The 20578-nt window shown below is 44.3% G+C and overlaps 1 pseudogene; it reads right to left on the bottom strand.

Moving 5' to 3' along the window:
- The window catches only part of LOC132824524 (phosphoribosylformylglycinamidine synthase-like), a 125643-nt pseudogene that overhangs the window by 88551 nt on the left and 16514 nt on the right, over window positions 1–20578 (bottom strand).

Here is a 20578-nt window from a genome sequence, read left to right as displayed (position 1 = left end):
TATACCCTTGCTCCTTGTACCTACATCCTGAAACGCCGACTCTTGCTCTCATTCCACAACACCCACCCATACCCCAGTACCTGCACCTCAGAAATCTCACCTTTGTGCCCAGCTCTGGCACTCGTACACCATGTTTCCCGCGAACCACATCCTGTACTCCCAACCCGGGACTGTAAACTCTGTTCCCAGCAGAACTCTGATCGTCTGCCTACCATACCCAAATTCCACGGCCCCCACCATTGCCCCCACGTTCATCTTCTAGTCTAACAGTTGCCAGCTGCACAGAGCCTAACTCTCTTTCCAAGTCTCACAACACATCCCTGTGCTCACAGCTCAGGACTGTACCAATAACACCCCCATATTCTCACACTGAGGCCCAACCCTATCTCCCAGTACTCTCATCCCTCACCACAAACATATCCTGTTCCAGGACCACAACCCAACCCAACCCCACCCCCTCAAACCCATGCAGGTCTGGATCCCTAATTCTAACCTCCCTATTTACTACTTCTTTGTTACCTTGATCCTTGCCACTTGTAGTCACATCGCAGGAACCTGACCACCCTCGCAATCCCAGGTGCATTATTTCCCCTCATAGTGTCATCCATACCCTGTTCGTGGGGATTTTTCAAGTCGAGGGTCACAGTGCAGGTGATATCAGGACACACAGCGTAAACCGAGATCACAAGGGACCCTGAAACCTGCAGAAATGAGCATCAGTTGGAGAAACAGTACAGCAAGGACTCTTAAAAATTGTGGGACTCATAAGGAATGTCAGGACAGATGAAGAGAAAACATACAGAATCAAAACTGAAGAAGGATTCAGAGTCAAAGTGAGAGTCTGAAGGACTTACAAATGCCCAAAGGGTTGGCACTGACGTGATGGATCCAAGGCCCATTTTATTCCCTCACCTGGGGCCTTCACTGTCTCTTCCCCAACACGTGTGGCCATGCTCAGAGAGTCCTTCCCACCATCAACTGCAACGCTGAGTTCAGACAAGGTGAGACACATTGCCTTGCAGGTATCATACAGGGCAGCCCCCTCACCTGGCAACTTGGCAGGCCACATCCAGTTAGCGCTACATTTTACATCCTGGCACAGTGAGGATAAAAAACATCAAACCCAGCACCAAGCAAATAAAGAGCACCACAGACAGAACCAGCTGGTAGGATAATCGTGGCAGAGATGGGGAATACTCTCATCCAAGGGGCCGGGGGCTAGATGAGAAGACCACAAGAAATAGCAACTGAAGTTGTTTTTTTTTAGCCTCTTCTGCCATTCAATAGGATCATGGTTCACCTAATATTCCTCATTTCCATCTCCTTGTATTTTTCTGTAGACCTCAATTCCCTGACTGATTAAGAGTATGCATCTCAGCCTTAAATATATACACAATGGCTTTGCTACAGCTCTCTGTGACAAAGAGATCCAAAGACACTCAACTCAAATTTAAATTTATCTCAAATTTAAATTGGCATCCCTTTATTCTGAGACTATGCCCGTCTGGTACTAGACTCTCCTGTAAGAGGAAATCTCCTCTCAATATTTACCTTTTCAACACCATTCAGGATCCTATATGTTGCAATGGGATCACCTCTCATCCTTCTAAATCACAATGAGTCGAGTCCCAAATTATTTAACCTTTGCTCATAAGACAATCCCTCCATATCAGGGATATATAAATGCACCTTCTGTTAACCTCCTCCAATGAAATGATATATTTCTTCAAATAAGAGGGCTAAAACTACTCTCAGTACTCCAGATATGGCCTCAGGAGCACTTTGTACAATTGTGCGAAGACTTCTCTACTCTTATTTCAAAGGTCTTGGAGTCTAAGGGCCAACGTTCCATAAAAGTTTCTGAATATTGCCTCTGTGTGTGAACTTTGTGTTCCATGCACAAGTACCGCCCAAGTCCTAGATATAAAAGTTTGCTCATTGAGCTGGAAGATTCATTATCAGACATTTTGACACCACTCATAACATCATCAGTGAGCCTCTGGTGAGGCGCTGGTGTTGTCTTGTTTTCAACTTGTGTGTTTAGGTTTCCCTGCGTTGGAGGTGTAATTTCCTATTTTTTTTGTCAGAGGGTGATAGAGGAGGTCAGAATCAGTGTTTGCTGATGGAGTTACGGTTGGAATGCCATGCTGCTCGTGCATGTCTGTTTGGCTTGTCCGAGGATGGATGCGTTATCCCAGTCAAAGTGGTGTTCTTCCCCATCTTTATGTAAGGATACCAGTGATAATGGGTCATGTCATTTTTGTGGCTAGTTTGTTAGTAGATAATATCACTGTATCCTTACATACAGACGAGGAAGGACACCACTTTGACTGGGACAATACATCCATCCTGGGACAAGCCAAACAAAGAAACGCATAAGAATTCCTTGAGGCATGGCATTCCAACCAGAACTCTATCGACAAACACAGATTTCGACCCCATCTACCATCCTCTGAGAAAAAGAACAGGAAATGGCATCACTAATGCAGGAAATGGCATCAACCACTCAAGGAAACCTAAACACAAATAGAAAGCGGGGCATACACAAGTGCTTCATCGAAGGCTCACTGACTATGTTACCTGGTATGATGACAAAATGTCTGAAAAGGAAATTTGTAAGTCAGCAAGCAAACTTACATCCAAAACCTCAACCTGAGCTACAAATCTTCTCAAACTTCACTAACCTTGCCCCCCACCCGCCCACCAAATCCATGTACATTACTACTTTCTGCAGTATCTGTCAGATTAAAAAATATTTGATTCTTTTATTCTCCTTTCAAAACAAACAACATGATATCACATTAAACTCAATTTGCTCATTTTCATATCAAAATCTCTGAACTGTTCCTATCCCTCTTGTAATCTCCCTTTCCACCTATGTTTACAGCCAGTGAGGTTAAACACTCACGCTCAGTTCAGTAACACGTGCAAACATCAGATTGGTCAGAGCTTCTCCAATAGCCATCCGAGCTCCTGCAGCAGGATCAATCAAGCCTTTGATGGGCTGTTCTCCGATTGTGGTCGCCGCTCCCACGGTGTCAAATTAGGACAGGGCGACAACAGCGACATCAGCTAAAGGAGTGTCGAGGGACCCACACACTGCTGCTGAGCAACCAGGCCAGTCACAGAGTGGTCAATCTGCGGATCAAAACCGCGAGTCAGTGATCAACATTAGCATCAACACTTCCACCTTAAACTCCATCCTAACAAAGACCACTTCAACTCAAGCCAGGAAAATGATGAAATAACCTCATTTGCTGCAATGCTCCAACTGACTTACTGCAGTATCATGCTGGAAATTTGACTCACGACTCCAGGAGGGATCGTTAAAGATTTCATAAAAGATTGCAAAATTTTCCAACTGACCTGCCTTTTAGACCTATGTTCACAGTAAGCATGGGCCAGGTTTCTGGAGTTACTAGAGAACACAGGACAGTAGATCACAGGAAAGGTCCTTTGGCCCACCATGCTGGCACCTTCCATGATGCCACCCTAAACTAATCCAATCTGCCTGCACGGGAACCTTATCCCCCTATTGCCCGACTGTCTGCCTGTATGCTTCTAAAGCATTTCCAACATGCCCGCTTCTACCATCGGTTCTGGAATCACGTTCCAGGTACCTACCACCTGCTGTGCAAAAAAATCTTGCTACTCATGCGTCCTTTAAATTTCCCGTCTCACCTTAAACCTATGCCCTTAGTATTTGACATTTTCACCCTGGGTAAAAAAAAAATCCATGCCCACTCCATCCACATCTCAATTTTACATGTTCCTTTCACAATTATCCCTGTTGCACTTCTTCAACAAAGGAACAACATTGGCTATTCTCTAGTATTATAGGACCTTGCCTGTGGTGAAAGAAGATGCAAACATTTCTGTCAAGGCTCGAGTAGCATTTTCCCTTGCCTCTTTCAGTGTCCTGAGAGAGATCCTAACAGGCCCTTGGGATTTATCTAGCGTAATGATTTTCATTATACCCAACACTACCAACTTAAGTTCGATATACCCGAGAATATCAACATGCTCCACCCCAATCTTACCATTATCCATTTCTTTCTCTTTGGTGAATTCCAATGTGAAGTACTCATTAAGGAACTTACCCACGTCCTCTGGCTCTTCACATAAAGCACTTCTTTTGTCAAGTGGACATACCATTTTTCTAGCCATCCGCCTACATAGTTACACAGCATGGAAACAGACTCTTTGGTCTAATCTCTCCACACCAACCATGATTCCAAACTATTCCAGTCCCATAGCCCTCCAAACCTTTGTTATTCATTTACTTATCCAAATCTCTTGAATTTTGTAACTGTACCCACATCCACCACTTCCTCTGGAAGTTCATTCCACATATGACCCACTGTTTAAAAAGACCCACCCTCACGTCCTTTTTAAAATCTTTCTCCTCTCAACTTAAAAAAAATATGGCCTCTAGTTGTTAAATCTACCCCAACACAGCGAAAAGACACCTGCTATTCACTGTATCTGCACCCTTCATAATTTTACAAACCTCTACAAGGTCCACTGCTCTCCTCATCCTCCTGCGCTCGAGTGAAAACAGTCCCAACCTCTCCAGCCTTTCTCTATTACTTTCCAGCATAACGTCTTGTATTCAATGCTTCGTCGAATAAAGTATCCTGCGTGCCTTCTTAACTACTCTACGTACATGTTCTGTTTCGATCATGGACCTATGCACATGCATACCAAGGTGCTGGTGATCCATTACTACTGAGGTTTTGACCATTGATCATGTACTCCCTTGTATGACAAGTCCTATTAAAATGCATTACTTCACATTTTCAAGAAATTGAAAGTTTTCTCTGCAACTGTTCTGGCCATACGACCAGCCTGTCTATTTCTTCCTGTCATCAAAAATTTTTCTCGTTGCTTTTTATCAGACCGATGTTTATGTCATGTCTGAATTAACCAAAAAACCTGGATGTAAGTTTGCTTGCTGAGCTGGAAGGTTCCTTTTCAGACGTTTTGTCACCGAAAAGCCTTCTTTATTCACATATAAATCATTAATACATATTACAAAAAAGTGGTCCAGCACTGCACCAGCCACACACCATTCGACAAAGGCTTTCAGCCTGTGTTTGACATGGATGATGATGTGATAGTGTAGGGGAACGAGCTGAGAATAGTTCACAGGCCGACGCAACATCGAGGGCCGAAAGGCCTGTTCCGCGCTGTACTGTTCTATGTTCTAAAACAAAACCTCCGCCCTTTTGCCTCCTGCCACTTAGTCAAATTAAAATAGAATTTACAAAACTGCCTCGGAACCAAGAGGTCTTAGTTTCTTCATTAGTCTTTCATGCCATACACTGTCAAAGGTCATAATGACCTTCAACAGTTGCATGACCCCTAGCCACACATCCAGTCACCACCTCCAAATGCTAAACAAACCTAAATATGTGATCTCTCCCTGACAAATCCATGTTGGTCACCCTTGATTAATTCTCATCTCTCCAAGATGAAATAAGTACTACCACAGAATTTTCTTCAGGAGTTTCCCAACCATTGATGTTAGACTGACTGGTCGATTGTGCTTTGGTTTTATCACTGCCATCATTTTGCTCCTCATATATAATGAAAAAGCTTCAGGATTCTCCTTTACTTGGCAAGAAAAGTTCATGGCCCCTTTTTGTCCTCCTAATTCCTTGTTTAAATATTTTCCACCTTCCTTTATATTATGGAATCATAGAGATTTACAGCATGGAAACAGACCTTTCGGTCCAACCCGAACATGCCAATCAGATATCCTAATCCAATCTCGTCCCACCTGCCAGCACACGGCACATATCCCTCCAAACCCTTCCTATTTATATGCCCATCCAGATACCTTTTAAATGTTGCAATTGTACCAGCCTCCCCATTTCATCTGGCAGCTCATTCCATATACTTAACACTCTCTGCGTGAAAAAGGTCTCTTTGTATATCTTTCCCCTCTCACCCTAAACCTATGCCCTCTAGTTCAAGACTCCCTGACCCCAGAGAAACGATTTTGTCTACTTAAACTATCCACGGTCCTCAATTTTGTATACCTCTATAAGGTCACCCCAGCCTCCAACATTCCATGAGAAAACAGTCCCAGCCTGTTCAGCCTCTCCCTAGAGCTCAAATCCTCCAACTCTGGCAACATCCTTGTAAATCTTTTCTGAACCCTTAGGGGCTAGTCCGATTTCAGTTCCCTAAACCTCTCACATGCTTCCTTTTAGTTTTGACAAAAGTATCAACGTTACTTGTCATCCAGGGCTCCTGTATCGTGTCATTGTAATCTTTTACTCTCACAGGAACATGCTGGCCATGAATTCTGATCAACTGGTGTTTAAAACACTTGTATGTCCGGTGCTTAAACAGATAGCCTTAATCTAATTCCTCCAGTTCCTGCATAATGCTGATGTCATTAGCCTCCCCCTCAAATTAGCACTTTCACACAAAACCTTATCCATAACCATCTTTAAACTGCAAAATTATGATCACTGTTCCCAAAATGGTCCTCCAAAGAAACTTCAATCAACTGGCCAGAATCATTGTCTGGTTATATCCATTTCTCTCATTGGACTATCTACATATTGTTTCAAGAAACCTCCTTGGACACACCTTTTCAATTCCACTTCACTGAGGGAGTCCCAGTAAACACTGGGGAAGTTAGAATCACTCAGTATAAAAAAAAGTTACTACTTACAGTAAATTGATTCTAGCTATTGACATGAACTGTTAACATATGACTACCAGTTAAAACTCCAACACCAGCCATATCCCGCCTACAGACACATCCTTGCAGGAAGTGCAGACCAACTGGTTTACAAATTCTAAGGCCTCCGACGTATTGGTTAAAAATAGCAGTGCACAGAAATCGGTGAGGATAAACAAACTGGCTTTCTTCAGCTGTTAGGTGTTTGTCACTACAGTAAAAAGGACACCACCTTCCCTTCTCAGCATTTATCTCAGCCACATCTCAAGCTGTTCAGCCAATGGGTCGTCAATCATGTTGTTGACTTACAGAAGACCAGTCACCATTCCATTGACCACTCAGCCACTTGTGGCAAGCCCAATCTGATTCTGTAAACATCCCTTGTGAGCGTTTGGCTGCAACTAAACTTCTCCCATGGTTTGAACAAACAGCAGTTTAAATATCACCCGATGGCAAGTACAGGAATTCCTTTCACAGTCCTTTTCCCAATTTCAGTCCATATTAAAGATTGCATAAAAATGAAGAGATTCAAACATTACGCAATAATTTTCAACAAGCTAGGACAAAGCAGCCACAGAACTAACACCTCACCCATGAGATTCCATCGTCAACACACTGTGGCAGCAATGCATCCCATCTGCAAGTGGTACAGCAGCAACTCATCAATGCCCCTATGACAATACATTCCATTTCCACTACCTACATCTCCAGAACCATAACAGCAGCTGATGCATGGAAATACCATTAACTGAAACTTCCTGCTCATCTTGAAACCCTGTTTCCAAACCATCACCGCCACTGGGTCAAAATTCTAGAACTGTATCCCAAAATGCATTGCTTGTACTAGAACTGCACAGGTTCAAGACAGCAGCTCAACACCTTCTCTAGCACCATATTAGATGGGCAATAAATGCCGGTCTATGTAGCAAACCCCACATTCTGGGAGTGAATAAAACACAGCACTCTTCAAACCTGAAACCTCCTTCCCTTCTCCAGTACCAAACCACAAATGGCAACCAACTCAGATTCTGCCCAGCTAAATCCAAATCCATCTCCTTCTGAGCCACAATAAATCGCCTTGTAAAACAGCAAATAAATTATGCAGTAGACCCTGCAAACCTCCAACCTGGAACAAACCAACCCTATCCCCAGTGGCACCTGCATATTCCATCTCAGACCCTCCTGATTCTTTGGTCACTCCACCTTACCTTATTAGTCAGATATCTCTTGCTTGCCACAGACGGCAGTCGTAGTACACGGCTCAGGGCATCCCTCACCATAAGGTTGTCAGGAAGGATCAGAGGTTTAAGGTCAGGCTTTGCCCGATGCAGTATGGACTTCTGCAGAAAGGAAGACATGCAGAATGAAGGGAGATGCAAGAAAACACCAATATTTGATGTGACATATTCTTCATCAGTATGAGATCGAGGGCTGTGGAGTGGAGCAAAAGAAACAATACAGTACAGGAACAGGTCCTTCAGCCCACCAAGACAGTGCCAATACACAATACCTTTTTAAATTTAAAACCTCTAGCCTCAACATAATCCATATCATATCCCTCTGCATGAAGAGGCACAGAATATCTATCAAGATGCCTCTTAAACATTGTTATGCTGTTTTTACCACCTCCTTTTACCACCTCCATTCAATACATTTACCAGTCTGGACACAAAACTTGCCTCTCAACTCCTTTATACTCTCCCGCCGCCCCTTTTACCTTATGCCCCATTTGTACAATGCGAAATAGACTCAGACTATCCATTCCCATCAATTGTGTAAAGCTCTATCAGGCGCCCTCAGTCTCTGACGTTCAAGTGAAAACAAACCGAGTTTGTCCAATTTCTCCACCAAGCTAATAACTTCCAAAGCAGGCTGATACCTGTTAAACCTTTCCTATGGAAGCCTTCACATCCCTCTGGGTTTGTGGACGGCCAAATTATACAGATGTAACATGACTTGCCAATTTTTATACTTTATGTCCCAACTGATAATGGCAAGAACGCCATTTACCTTTTCACTACGTCATCCACTTGTATTGCCTGTCACCTTCAGGACACTGCAGACCTGTATGCCTGGATCCCTCTGTATGTTAATACTTCTAAGGGTTCTGACATGTACTGTATATTCCTCTGCTGCATTAGAAATTCTGAAATGCATCACCTCTCAATTATCCAGATTAAATCTTCCCAATGTCAAGTAATGCTGCAGGTATACCTTGCAAATTGCTCAGTATCGCAATTCTAAGGGCATGATATGGAAATTCCAGGTTGTGATGATAGAATGATCTCTTCCTTCAATTCATGGATGAAAATATGGCACATCGATCTGCAAAACTACACTCTCGACAGGAATAGGTTTTTAACATAAATGTCTGTGAGAAGCATTTTTAGCTGTAGCTCCTCTCAGAGCACAGAGATCGGTTAGAGCAGCAGTTGGAAGCACCGAGCAGCATACAGGAAGCAGACAGTGTGATAGATAACAGTTTGAGGGAGCTGGTGACAGCACAGGTTCAATCAGTAAATGGGCGATCGATTGGAGAGACAGACAGTTACAGTTGTTCCGTAGCAGGGACGGAAGGGGTGGAGGAGTAGGACGAGGAGGAGAACAGCGCCTCAAGGGAAAATAGCAGCAGCAGCCAGATCTTTGGCACCATGACTGCAACCCTGCCTTACAGCAGAGCCAAAAGATTGATGAATGAAAGTGCATTTATTTCAATGGAAGAGTCCCAGCAGATTGAATTCAGGGCATGGATGGGACGTGGAGATTATAATTGTTACATGGCTGAGGACGATGTAGGACTGGCAGCTCCATGTTCCAGGGATACAGATGTGATAGGAAGGATAGAATTGGAGGCTGTCGACCTTGGGGAATGGCAATTTTGATTAGGGAAAACATCATGGCAGGACTTAGAGAGGATATGTCTGAGGGATTCTTAAATGAAGCAATATGGGTGGAATTTAGAAATAAGGAGGGGATGCTCACTATATACAATATTGCCCCATAAATAGTTAGCAGCAAACTGAGCAGTAAATACACAGGAAAAGTGCTGACAGCTAAAAGAATAATAGGGTTGTAATTGTAGGGGATTTTAACTCTCCAAACATAGACTGGGACTGCCACAGCGTTAAGGGAATGGTTATGGACAAGGACAGGCCTGGTCCACAAGCCAAAGTTCTAAACTGGGGCAAGGCCAGTTTTGATGACCTCAGAGATGAACTTTGAAAGGTTGACTGGGGGAGGCTGTTCGCAGGTGAAGGGACATCTGGCAAGTGGGAGGATTTCAAAACTAAGGTAACATGAGTTCAAGGAATGCATCGAGTCACATAGCATGGAAACTGATCCTTCGTTCCACCCAGTCCATGGTGACCATAATCTCAGACTAAACTAGTCCCATCTGACTGCCCCTGGCCCATATCCCTCCAAATCTTTCCTATTCATGTACATATCCAAATGTCTTTTAAATGATGCGATTGTACTCACATCCTCAGTTTCCTCAGGAAGTTCATTTCACACGCACAACACCCATTATATATAAAAAAAGCATGAGGCAAAATTTTTAAACAACTCTCTCCTCTGACCTTCAAAATGTGCCCTGACCCTGGGTGAAATTCAACAATCGTTAAATCTCACTATTTTAGATACTTCCATTAGGTCACCTCTCAACCTCTTACTCTCTAATGGAAGAAGTCCTGGTCTCTCCAGCCTTTCCTTATAACTCAAACCTTCCACATCCAGCCTGGTAAATCTCTTCTGAATCCTCTCCAGCTTAATAATATCCTTCATGTAAGTGAGCAACCAGAACTGGTCTCAAAAATGTCCAGTACAATCTTAACTTGACTTCCCAATCTTATTCTGAAAAGGACTGAGCAATGAAGGTAAGTCTGCCAAACTGTTCTTGTTAATGTGAAGGGCAAGGTCGGCAGGAATAGGGAACACTGCATGACTGGATAAGTTGTGGATCTGTTCAAGAAAAATAAGGAATCGTATGCCAGGTATAGACAGCTGGAATGAAATGAACCCCGTGAGCGTAGGGGGTGGAAGAGAACACTTGAGAGGAAAATCAGGAAGTCAAAAAGGAGACATGAGATAAACTTGGCAGATAAGGTTAAGGGAAATCCAAGGAGATTCGACAATTATATTAAGGGCGAAAGAACAACAAGAAAGGGAATAGAACCCCTGAAAGATTGACATGGTCATTTATTTGGGGAACCATAGGAGTTGAGCAATATACAAAAAATTCGCATCAGGATCTACTGTGGAGAAAGACATAAAAGCTAGGGAACTCTGAGAAATAAGCAGTGATGTCTCAAAGAGTCCACGTTTCAGAAAAGGAGGTGCGGGAGCTCTTAAAATGCATAAAGGTAGATAAATCTCTCAAACTTGATTAAGTGTAGTCCAGGACATTGTGGGAAGCTAGAGAAGAAATTGCAAGACCCCGAAGGGATTTTTTGAATGATTGGTAGTCAAGGGTAACGTGCTGGAAGACTGGAGGGTGGCTCATGTTGTGTCTTTACGCAAGAAAGGCTGCAACGAAGAGTCAAGGAACTACAGACGGATGAGCCTGACGTCAGTGGTGGGTAAGTTGTTGTAGGAGATACTGACAGAGAAATCTACATGCGTTTCGAAAGACAGGGACTGATTAGGGATAGTCAGCATGGCTGTGCACATAGGAAATCAGGTTTGTGAGAGGCGATTAAGCTTTTTTTTGTGAGGTGACGATGAAGATAGATGGAGGCAGAGCGGTAGATGTTGTCCACATGAACTTTATCAGGCCTTTGATAAGGTTCCTCATGGTAGACTGGTTCTTAGATAGCGCGAGCCAATTGGATACAAAAATAGCTTGACGATAGGAGACAGAGGGTGGTGACAGGGTTGTTGTTCAGATAGGAGACCTGTGACCAGCGGTGTGCCACAAGGATCGCAGCTGGGTCCGTAGTTGGTCATCATTTATATAGAACAATTTGAATGAAAACATAAGAGGAATGATCAGTATGTTTGCAGATAACACCAAAATTGATGGCATAGTGGACGATGAAGAAGGTTATCTTCAGTATCCTCATCTTCTGGGCCAAGGAAAGGTTGATTGAGTTTAATTTAGATAAACGCAAGATGTTTCAGATCTACTTGGGAGGTTTCAAGCTAGAGTGACAGGGGGCTGGGAACCACAGCAGCAGGTCAGCAAGTGCAGGGATTGAGGGGAAGGTAGATGCCAAGATCAGTAAATCAAAATGAAAGGATAGGCAGAGACAGGTAAATGAACACCATGGTACTAGCAGGCTGAAGTGTGTTTATTTCAGTGCAAGGAGTATTATCGGTAAGGCAGGTGAGCTTAGAGCCTGGGGCAGTACACGGGACAATGATGGTGTAGCCATTACAGAGACTTGGTTGAGGGAGGGACAGGACTGGTTGCTCAACTTTCCAGGGTTTCGTTGTTTTAGACGAGACAAGGAGAAAGGTAAAAGCGGTGGAGGAATTGCATTATTAATCAGGGAGAATGTTACATCTGCACACAGAGGACATGCTGGAAGGCTCATCCACTGAGGCAGTATGGGTACAGCTCAAAAATAAGGCGGGTACAATAATTCTGATAGGCTTATACTAAAAGCCTCCCAACAGCCACCAAAAGATTGTGGAGCAAATGTGCAGGCAGGTAAAATATCACAGTGGGTGACTTCAACTTCCCCAAGATTGACTGCGACTCCCGATCAGCAAGAGGCTTTGTTTAGTGCATCCAAGAGGGCTTTTTGAAATTAGTATTAAGTAGTCCAGCTCGAGGAGGCGTTATATTGAACATTGTGTTGGCTCATGAGTCTGGCCAAGTGACTGACCTTTCAGTGGGAGAGCATTTTGGAAACAAGGGCAACAACTCAAGTTCTAAGATAGCTATGAAAAAGGATGTCAGGATCTTGTGGGAAATCGACTGTGGGAGGGCAAATTACATCAGCATTAGGCAGGAGGTAGGAAGTGTGAATTGGGAGGAGATGTTATCAGGCAATTCCATATTTGACTTGTGGAAACTGTTTAAAGACCTGCTGGTAGAGTTCAAGTCTGGCAGGTTCCAGTGAGAAAGAAGGACAAGGATGGCAAGGTAAGGGACTCTTGGAAATGAGAGAGGTTGTGAATTAATTCAAAAGGAAAGAAACAGCACATGTAAGGTTTAGGAAACTAAAATCGGACAGGGCTCGTGAGGAACACTCGGCAAGCAGGAAACAAGGAGAGAAAGAAGGTGCCCAGAAATGCTCTTGCCAAGTAGAGTTAAAGAGAATCGCAAGTCGATAAGCAGGAGGCTGGAAGAACACAGCAAACCAGGCAGCATCTGGAAGTGCAGAAGTCAACATTTCGGGTGTAACACCTCTTCAGGACTGGAGATGGGTGTAGGTGGAACTGGAGATAAAGAGGGTGGTGGGGGCGAGGTGGTGAAGTTGGGAAAGTGAGGACTGCAGATGCTGGAGATCAGAGCTTAAAAATGTGTTGCTGGAAAAGCGCTGCAGGTCAGGCAGCAAAGGAACAGGAGAATCAACGTTTCAGGCATAAGCCCTTCTTCAGGAATCCTGAAGGGCTTATGCCCGAAACGTTGATTCTCCTGTTCCTTTAGTGCTGCCTGACCTGCTGCGCTTTTCCAGCAACACATTCTTAAGTGGTGAAGCGGGGATAAGTGATGACAGTTAGAGGGTACAACCTGGCTGGTCAATGGGAGGAATGAATCTCGTTGATGTCAGGGAGTGGAAGGGAGGGGGAAGGGGCTGAAAAGGGAGTTGGGGGATAGGAGGGGAGGTTATTTGAAATAGGAGAACTCAGTGTTGAGTCCTCTGGTTTGCAGGCTGCCCAGGTGGACATGGAGGTGTTGTTCCTCCAATTTACAGTGTGGCTCATTGTGACAATGGAGGCGGCCAAGGATAGTCATGTTGGGAAAGGAGATTAAAATGGACCGTGACTGGGAGATTTGGTCAGCCCCTGCAGGCCTGATGGTCATGTTCAGGAGGTGTGGTTGTGGTGGTGGTGGTGGTGGTTGGGAAGAGGGGGCTGGGGTGGTGAGTTCAAAGGAGACATGAGTGACAAGTTTTTTTTTAACACAGTCCGTTAATAATAATGGTGGAGGTAGATACAATAATGGCAAAGGAGCAATTAGGGACTTTAAGATAAGCACGAAAATATGCACGGAATGGAGGGACATGGACCGAGGGCAGGCAGAAGGGTTTAGTTTGATTTGGCATCACGTTTGGCACAACATCACGGGCCAAAGGGCCCTTTCCTGCGCTGTGCTGTTCCATGTCCATGGCACACTTTGGTAAGACAAACCAGGGCAGAACTTACACAGTTAATGGTGGTACCCCAGGGAGTGCTGTCGAATAGAGAGACCTAGGGGAGCAGGTCTCATGAAAGTGGTGTCACAGGGTGGTGAAGTCAGCATTTGGCACACTAGCCTTCATCGATCAGAGCATCGAATACAGGAATTGGGACACCATGTTGTGACTGGACAAGACATTTCTGGAGTACTGTGCGTTTTTCCAGTTGCCCTGCTTTAGGAAAGATATTATGAAACTGGAAAGGGTGCAAAAAAAATTGACAAAAACACAACAAAGACTGAAGAGTTTGAGTGATAAGAACAGGCTGGATAAGCTGGGGAAAGATATAGAAGAGACCTAAGGGGCAGCTTTTTCACACAGAGGATGGTATGAGTATGGAATGAACTGCCAGAGGAAGTGGTGGATGCTGGTACAATTGCAACATTTAAAAGGCATTTGGATGGGTATATGAATAGGAAGGGTTAAGCAGGATATGGGCCGGGTGCTGGCAGGTGGGACTAGATTGTGTTGGGATATCTGGTCGGCGTGGACGGGTTGAACCGAAGGGTCTGTTTCCATGCTGTACATCTGAAAAACTCTATGTGCCTCTAAGGGGAAGGTGTCTGTTCTGTTTCTCTTCAAGGGAGTTGTAGTAAACCTTGTGGAGGGGTGCCTGCTCCATGGAAAGCAGAGCAAATAGCTTTGAATTTTATTTAAAAACTTAAAACAAAATGGGCAATAGAAGCATAGGTGGGTGGAGTCAGGCTCACACACAGCCAGGGTTATAGCCTTGCTCTTAGATGTTGACGTTAGGGTTTTTGGAGTTGAAGCAGTTAGATACAACTCGCTTTCTGCTGATGCATAAAGCCTGGGTTCCCTCACCGCTGCTAAATTCATCTTTCAGTTTTTCCTTTCTTCTGGACTGGAGGAGATAGCAAATGAGGATAGAATGACAGAATCCCAAAGGATCTAAGCCTCTTCTCATTCTCTCACTGTACTTAGAGTCATAGAGTCAGAGAAGTACAGCATGGAAACTGACCCTTCGGTCCAAACCGCCCATGCCGACCAGATATCCCAACCCAATCTAGTCCCACCTGCCTGCACCGGGCCCATATCCCTCCAAACTCTTCCTATTCATATATTCATCCCAATGCCTCTTAAATGTTGCAATTGTACCAGCCTCCACCACATCCTCTGGCAGCTCATTCCATATAGATACCAGCCTCTGCATGAAAAAGTTGCCCCTTAATTCTCTTTTATATTTTTCCCCCCTCACCCTAAACCTCTAGTTCTGGACTCCCCAACCCAAGGGAAAAGACTTTGCCAATTTACTCTATCCATGCCCCTCAATTTTGTAAACCTCTATAAGATCACCCCATTGCCTCTGATGCTCCAGGGAAAACACTTCCCAGCCTCCGTCTTGCACTATAGCTCAAATCCTCCAACCCTGGCAATATCCTTCTGAAACTTGAAAGGGTTCAGAAAAGATTTACAACATCTTTCCGACAGGAAGGAGACCAGAATTGCACGCAATATTCCAACAGTGGCCTAACCATTGGCCTGTACAGCCGCAACATGACCTCCCAATTCCTGTACTCCATGCTCTGACCAATAAAGGAAAGCATACCAAACACCTTCACTATCCTATCTACCTGCGACTCCACTTTCAAGGAGCTATGAGCCTGCACTCTAAGTTCTCTTTATTCAGCAACATTCCCTAAGACCTTACCATTAAGTGTATAAATCCTGCTAAGATTTGCTTTCCCAAAATGCAGCACCTCGCATCTATCTGAATTAAACTCCATCTGCCACTTCTCAGCCAATTACCTCATCTGGTCAAGTTCCTGTTGTAATCTGAGGTAACCCTCTTCACTGTCCACCACACATCCAATGTTGGTGTCATCTGCAAACTTCCCAACAGAACCTCTTATGCTCGCATCTAAATCATTTATGCAAACGACAAAAAGTAGAGGAGCCAGCACCGATCCTTGTGGCACTCCACTGGTCACAGGCCTCCAGTCTGTAAAACAACCCTCACCACCACCCTCTGTCTTCTACCTTAGAGCCAGCTCTGTATCCAAATGGCTAGTTCTCCTTGTATTCCCTGAGATCTAACCTTGCTAATCAGACTCCCATGGGGAACCTTGTTGAATGCATTACTGAAGCCCATATCGATCACATTAACCGCTCTGCCCTCATCAGTCTTCTTTGTTACTTCCTCAAAAAACTCAGTCAAACTTTGTGAAATATGGTTTCACATTCACAAAGCCATGTTGACTATCCTTAATCAGTTCTTGTTTTTCCAAATACATGTACATCCTGTCCCTCAGGATTCCTCTAACAACTTGCCCACCACCGACGTCAGGCTCACTGGTCGATAGTTCACTAGCTTGTCATTACCACCCTTCTTAAACAGTGGCACCACGTGAGCCAACCTCCAGTCTTCAGGCACCTCACCTGTGACTATCGATCATACAAGTATCTCAGCAAGAGGCCCAGCAATCACTTCTCTACCTTCCCATAGAGTTCTAGGGTACACCTGATCAGGTCCTGGGGATTTACCCACCTTTATGCATTTCATGAAACGAGCACTTCGTCCTCTGTAATATGGACATTTTGCAAGGTGTCACCGTCTATTTCCCTACAGTCGATATCTTCCATATCTTTTACCACAGTAAATACGGATACAAAATACTCGTTTAGTATCTCCCCCATTTTCTACGATTCCACACAGAGACCGCCTTGCTGATCTTGGAGGGGCTCTATTTTCTCCCTAGTTATCCTTTTGTTCTTAACGTATTTGTAAAAACCCTTTGGATTCTCCTTAATTCTATTTGCCAAAGCTATCTCACGTCCCCTTTTTGCCCTCCTGATTTCCCTCTTAAGTATACTCCTATTGTCTTTGTACTCTAAGGATTCACTCGATCTATCCTGTCTATACCTTACATATGCTTCCTTCTTTTTCTTAACTTAAACCCTCAATTTTTTTCAGTCATTCAGCATTCCCTATACCTATCAGCCTTTCCTTTCACCCAAACAGGAATATGCTTTCTCTGGATTCTCGTTATCTCACTGCTGAAGGCTTCCCATTTTCCAGCCGTCCCTTTACCTGTGAACATCTGTCACCAATCAGCTTTCGAAAGTTCTTGCCGAATACTTTAAAAAAAGTTGGCCTTTCTCCAATTTTGAACTTCAACTTTTACATCTGGTCTATTCCTTTCCATCACTATTTTAATCTAATAGAATTATGTTCTCTCGCCCCAAAGTGTTCCCCAACTGACACCTCAGTCACCTGCCCTGCCGTATTTCCCAAGAGTAGGTCAGGTTTTGCACCTTCTCTCGTACTGAATCAGAAATTTTTCTTGTACACACTTAACAAATTCCTTTACATCTAAACCTTTAATACTGTGACAGTCCGAGTCTATGTTTGGAAAATTAAAATCCCCTACCATAATCACTATTATTCTTATAGATTGCGGAGTTCGCCATAAACGTTTGTTTCTCAATTTCCCGCTGACTATTAGAGGGTCTATAATACAATCCCAATAAGGTGATCATCCCTTTCTTATTTCTCAGTTCCACACAAATAACTTCCCTGGATGTATTTCCAGGTATATCTTCCCTCAGCACATATGTAATGCCATCCCTTATCAAAAATGCCACTCCCTCTCCTCCCTTGCCTCCCTTTCTATCCTGGAACATTGAGTTTCCAGTCCTGCCCATCCCTGAGCCATGTTTCTGTAATCGCTATGATGTCCCTGTCCCATGTTCCTAACCATGCCCTAAGTTCATCTGCCTTCCCTGTTAGGCCCCTTGCATTGAAATAAATGCTGATTATTAGTCCTACCTTGTCCCTGCCTGCCCTGACTATTTGACTTGCTTCTGTTCTCAGCTGTACCAGTCTCAGATTGACCTCTTTCCTCACCATCTCCCTGTGTCCCACCCACCCCACCTTACGAGTTTAAATCCTCCCGAGCAGTTCCAGCAAATTTCCCTGCCAGTATATTAGTCCCCTTCCAATTTAACTGCAATCCGTCCTTCTTGTGCAGGTCACTTCTACCCCAAAAGAGATTCCAATCGTACAAAAATATGAATCCTTCTCCTATGCACCAGCTCCTCAGCCATGAATTTATCTGCTCTATCCTCCTATTCCTGCCCTCACTAGCTTGTAGCGCCGGGAGTCATCCAGAGATCACTTCTCGAGGTACTCATTTTTAAATTGCTGCCGAAATCTCTGCAATCTCCCTTCAGACTCTCAACCTTTTCTCTTCCTATGTCATTGTCCACAGTGGAACCAATGACCTCTAGCTGGCCCCTCTCCCCCATGAGAACATTCTGCAACCTCTGAGATGTCCTTGATCCTGGCACCAGGGAAGCAACACACCAGTCTGATTTTTCGCTGCTGGCCACTGAAACGTTTGTCTATACCTCGGACTAGAGAATCCCCTAACACAATTTATCTTTTGGACCCCGACGTACACCTCGTTGCATTACAGCCAGTCTCAATACCAGAAACATGGCTGCTCGTGCTATGTCCCTCCGAGAATCCATGCCCCCTACATTTTCCAAAACAGCAGAGTTGTTTGAAATGGGTATAGCCACAAAAGATTCCTGCACTTGCTGCCCATCTTTCTTACCTTTCCTGGAGTTAACCCATCTTTGTGGCTGTATCTGCAACTTTTCTACCTTTCCTATAACTGCCATCTACCACATACTGTTGTTGTTGCAAATTCCTCATTGCTTCTAACTGTCTCTCCAACCGATGCATTCGATCGGTTAAGAGTCGCAACCAACAGGATTTATGACAGATAGAATCCACTGTAATTCTTAAACTCCCTTTAAACTCCCACACCGAACAAGACGGACATATCACTCTGCTAAAGGCCATTTCTGTTTCTTCACAATCTGCAGACGCAGAAAAAAAACACCGTCTTATTCCTCTACAACCACTGCCCCAGGTTAAATTAATATTTATGTCTTATATTTTAAGTTAAATCAAGTGACATATCTACAAAAACATGTCAAGAAAGATCCCACTCTACTCACTACTGCAGGCTTCCTGTAGGTCACACTTAAAACAATTATACACTTATCTGCTTCTGTGCTGTGAACTTCACCCATCAGTTCCGCCCCCAAAACCTCTCTTCACCCACTCCAACTGTGCAGAACATTCAAACTCCTTCCCGTTCACTAACTATCTCCATGAAGCTAATCGTCTTCCCATTCATTCTCTCTGGATACAATCACAAGCAGCTACAAATGCATTCCAATGTCACAAGCTCTTGTACCTATCCTGAAGCCCTCGGCCCATCATATTCCATCAACAACATGCAGCCCCAACTTCTTAGCTGAAGGTATCTCCACACACCATTGCCTCCTGCTCCCTGGTCATGAATACTACAGATGGGAGTGTTGCCCTGGCTCTCTATGCAGGCTCGAAAAGCTCGGTTCATCCTCTGCTCCATCTCAGCATCCCCTCTTTGCACAGCTCCAAAATCCAGCTCTGCTGTGTTGTCACCCTGCACCTGGGATAGCAGACGAAGAGGAGGAGCATAACAATCACAGAAACAGGAGTAACCTCTCCATTCTTGAGGCTTCCACTCACTCACCACCCCACCACTGTCCCCACCCCAATGTCTCTCATCTTTGCAGCTGTTTGTCCTATCAAGTTGATCCTTACCTGGATTGAGGAGGCTGCCCCACCCCCTACACCAATTCGATAGACTGGGCCTCCAATCTTCACCACCACCATTTCTGAAACCAGAGATATAGGTCAGTGCAGAGATAGTCAAAATACGCAAAAAACAAAACAGGGAGTGGTGATAATAGACAGATCAGAGCTATTTTGATGGCTTGCATTGACAAGGCATGAGTCTACGCGCAGTTCCAAGGTACAGACTGAGGGGCCATCCCCCAGGAAAGGTAGAAACCAGGGCCAGGCCATTCAGCCCTAATAATTTGTGCTGCCATTCAGTATGATCACAGCTGATTTTCTATCTCAAGGACTTCTACTTTTAATGTTACTGAACAAAGAGACGTTGGAGGAGAGGTTCATAGTTCTTTCAAAATGAGGTCACAAGTAGATAGGATAGTGAAGATGGTTGAAAATGTGTTGCTGGTTAAAGCACAGCAGGTCAGGCAGCATCCAAGGAATAGGAAATTCGACGTTTCGGGCATAAGCCCTTCATCAGGAATGAAGGGCTTTCCTGATGAAGGGCTTATGCCCGAAACGTCGAATTTCCTATTCCTTGGATGCTGCCTGACCTGCTGTGCTTTAACCAGCAACACATTTTCAACTGTGATCTCCAGCATCTGCAGACCTCATTTTTTACCCGAGGATAGTGAAGATGTTTGGTACACTTGCAGTGAATTAATCTAATCCCATACAGGAGTTGGGGAGGTCATGTTGCGACTGTACAGAACGATGGTTATGTTACTTTTGGAATACTATGTTCAATTCTCATCTCCCTGCTCCAGGAAAGATGATGTTGTGAAGCTTGAAAGAGTACTGAAAAGATTTCAGAATGTTGTCAGGGTTAGAGGATTTGAACTATAGGGAGAGGCTAAATTGGCTTGGGCTATTTCCCTGGAGCAT

The sequence above is a fragment of the Hemiscyllium ocellatum genome, chromosome 18 (assembly GCF_020745735.1).
Source record: "Hemiscyllium ocellatum isolate sHemOce1 chromosome 18, sHemOce1.pat.X.cur, whole genome shotgun sequence".
NCBI classification, from domain to species: domain Eukaryota; kingdom Metazoa; phylum Chordata; class Chondrichthyes; order Orectolobiformes; family Hemiscylliidae; genus Hemiscyllium; species Hemiscyllium ocellatum.
Note: the sequence above shows the minus strand (reverse complement) of the source record. Positions and strands in the feature narration are given on the sequence as shown.